This window comes from Cervus elaphus, chromosome 22 (assembly GCF_910594005.1).
Source record: "Cervus elaphus chromosome 22, mCerEla1.1, whole genome shotgun sequence".
Lineage (NCBI taxonomy): Eukaryota > Metazoa > Chordata > Mammalia > Artiodactyla > Cervidae > Cervus > Cervus elaphus.
The window spans coordinates 30,531,238-30,535,090 of NC_057836.1; positions in this window are offsets into that span (position 1 = coordinate 30,531,238).

Below are 3,853 nucleotides of genomic sequence, written 5' to 3' on the forward strand. Positions count from 1 at the left end.
CTGGGATTAACAAATACACACCTACTTTATATAAAATAGATAACTGATGAGAACCTATTGTATAGTACAGGGAACTCTTCTCAATATTCTGTAATGACCTATGTGGGAATAGAATCTAAAGAAGAGTAGATATTTTAAAAATCAGTGAAAATGTAGAATAAAAAGATAAAGAAGCCATTTGTGAAACAAAGGTAAGTGATTGAGAGGACAAACAAAGCACCAAGCTAAGGAATCTATTTTTGAGGAAGAAATGGAGTTGGGAAAGAAGTATTAGTCAGAGATTTACTGGTAGAATGCCTTCCTGCTCTGAAGAAAGACTTGAGTATCCAGACTGAGGTCTCCTTCTTTTCACTGTGTCTTCACACTCTCTTTCACCTTCATGAAATGTGGTCTTTGATTATGATGTCTTTTCCTGAAATGCTCTTTTTCTCCACGTAACTGCTTCTCAGCCTTCAAATCTAAGTTCAATCAATATTCCTTCAATGTCTCTGACTTCCTCATTGGTTAAAAAAAAAAAAAAAAACAACTTTCAATATATTTGTAGCAGTATAGCATTTATCAAAATGGTAATTTTACACTTATTATGGTTATTTGATAACTATCTCTGTACCCCACTAATCACAAGCTCTAGGAGGGTAGAAACTTACTTTACCTACTTATTTTATTCCCACTATCTGGTTGAAAGTGAAAGTCGCTCAGTCATGTCCAATTCTTTGCGACCCCACACAGGAGTGGGTTGCCATTTCCTTCTGCAAGGGATCTTCGCCACCCAGGGATCGAACCCAGGTCTCCTGAGTTGCAGACAGACTCTTTACCATCTGAGCCACCAGGGACGCCCCCAATATCTAGTTGGTGTCTGACAAATAGGTGCTTTATCAATTATTCTTGAAAGAATTATTCTTGAAAGAATGAATGAGCGAATGAACTCCAAAAGTGCCAATTACATGAAATAGAATGTTATAAATAAGAACTAAAAACAACATGCAAAAATAGCTGCATTAAGTCATTGGATAAGTAATGACGGTTTCTGATTTTTTGAAGACTTTCTTTAATATCTTTAAATGAAAAGGTAAATTTTTTAATGTCCAAAAAAGTATTTTTGACTGCCATCTGATGCTAAGCACAAGAGATTTAAAACATTTATGAAACAGAATTTTGGCCCTCTGGGAGCCCACAAATGAGGTGGAGAATAGGCACACAAATGTATGATAATATATTCTCTTGGTCAAATGGTTAAGACTTCAACTTCCAAACTAGAGGGTGGGAGGTGTGAGTTCAATCCCTGAATGGGGAGCTAAGATCCCACTTGACTTCTGGCTAAAAAACTAAAACACAAAACAGAAGCAGTATTCTAGCAAATTTATTAAAGACTTAAAAATACAAATGTATGATAATATACAATGTAATAAATATTAGAATAAAGATGTTCATATATCTCATTCACAGGGACCATGCTAATCTTTGTCTCAATTTCAATATTCATCTTTCTGGAGACTGTACCCCCTGAAAAAAGTATTGAGAATTAATCACAACAAATTTGGCAGTGGCCATTGCCACTTTCCTCTTGTGCCCCTTCGCTAAGGTGCACATGTGTACTGTGCTAAGTCGCTTCAGTGGTGTCTGACTCTTTGCAACCCTACGGACTGTAGACCACCAGGTTCCCCTGTCTGCGGGGTTCTCTAGGCAAGGATACTGGAGTGGATTGCCATACCCTCTTCCAGGGGATCTTTCTGACCCAAGGGTCGAACCCATTGACAGGCAGGTTCCTTACCATTAGCACCACGAGGGAAACCCTAAATAGGCTTGCTCACCACTCAGAAACCAAGAACCAACCTGATGAGATGATTAGATAAGCAGTGTGGTTTCAGCAACACCAACTCTCAACGTGTAGTTTATAAGACTACAAGGTTTTGTAAAGGGAATGTCCTCAGAGATAGATGGAAAGTGGTGTCAACTACACATTGGCACTTGCCATTGGCACTTGCCATCTATCTCTACAAGGATTAAATCATATGCTGCTGCAGCTGCTGACTTTCAACACCCTCTGAGAGGAGTTCATGGTGAACAGCAGAAATGACGCACTCTGTGCTCTGGGGGAAATGGCAGAACAGAGCTTCAGATAGTCAGATATTTTCAGGAGCCAATTTTAGGAACCCAGTTCTTGTACCTGTACCTCTTCATACCTAGAAAAGTGCTAAAATCCTTCCTGGTGATGACTACTCCTCATGACTAGAAGAAATCTTCTGCAAAAAATATGGGCTTGATTGCATGTATTCCCCCTTTACCAAAACCACATATATACTGATCTTGCCCTCTGCCTCCTAGAAGTAGTTTCTCAGACCTATCCGAAATCTGTCTCCTGGGTGATAGTCCTCATTTTGCCCCAAATAAAACTTAACTTACAACTCTCACATTGTGCATTTTTAAGTCAACAATAAAATTTTAAAATTATCACTAAAAAACCCCCACAGATACACCTCTGAGTCTCAACCAATCTCCACTGTTAAACTTGAGGTGTTTCAACTTCTATCCTTGGAACATTATCCCTTTGAATTAAGACTTCATCTCTAGTTCAGTAGGAAGAGATCATATATTTACCCAGAGTGAGATTCCAATCACAGTGGGCAAGAGATTTAAATTATTTTTAAGCAATATATTTTTTAAAGGAGTGGAAGTAGAAAACGTGAAGCTATTCAGGAAGCAAGAACAAAAGTAACAGAAAAGTGAGATCATAACCACTAAAACTTTTGTCTATTCACCATTATGTTTAAGACTGATCCTACCATAAATGATGCTATACATTTAAACCCTCTGTAAAAATGTCCTTTTGAGTCACATTCACTTTTTTAAAGTTATTTTTTTAATAAGTCTAATATTAGACTAATCTGTTTTATATCTGGGCTTGGGGTTGATGATTGCCTTGTCTATTCTGTGTTTTGTATTACCTTTTTGTGTCTTATAATTTTTTGTTGAAGGCTATAAATGTAGTAGCCGACAGTTGACATGGAGGTAAATATTTTTCAAACTTGGAGATGAGCACATCTTTCCTTCTACTAGACCTTTAGTGTGGGCTCTGTATCAAGAGTGAGGCTGGGTTTGAGGTGTATTGTTGCTCTGGTTACCGTCAGGAGCTTCTCCGGTGGCTCAGTGGTAAAGAATCCACCTGCCAATGCAGGAGACACAGGTTCTATCCCTGAGTCGGGAAGATTCCCCTGGAGTAAAAAATGGCAACCGGCTCCAGTATTCTTGCCTGGAAAACTCCATGGACAGAGGAGCCTGGCAGGCTAGAGTACATGGAGTTGCAAAAGAGTCGGACACCACAGAGTGACCGAGCATGCGTGCACACACGCATGGTTACCCTCAGTGCACCAAGAGCTTCAGATTCCTCTAGGAAAACTTTATTTAGGATCTATTACCTTTGTGGATTTGGTTCTCTTTGCCATGCTACCCAGGAAAAATCTGTCTCTTGCCACTCACCCAAGTATACCCCACTCTTCTTTTTACTGGATCCTGTTACCATGGATGTGATCTCGGGTGGCTTCAGTCTGCAGCAGCTTGAAGCAAGGTTTTGGTTCCCAGCCAGAGACTGAGGTCAGGCCAAGTCAGTGAGAGCACTGAATCCTAACCACTAGATCATCAGGGTGGAGGAGGAAATGGCAACCCACTCCAGTATTCTTGCCTGGAGAATCCCAGGGACAGGGGAGCCTGGTGGGCTGCCGTCTATGAGGTCGCACAGAGTTGGACACGACTGAAGTGACTTAGCAGCAGCAGCAGACCATCAGGCACCAGTGACCAGAGACAAGGCCCCTGGCCCATCAACTCCATAGAAATGAATTTCCACATAGAGATGGAA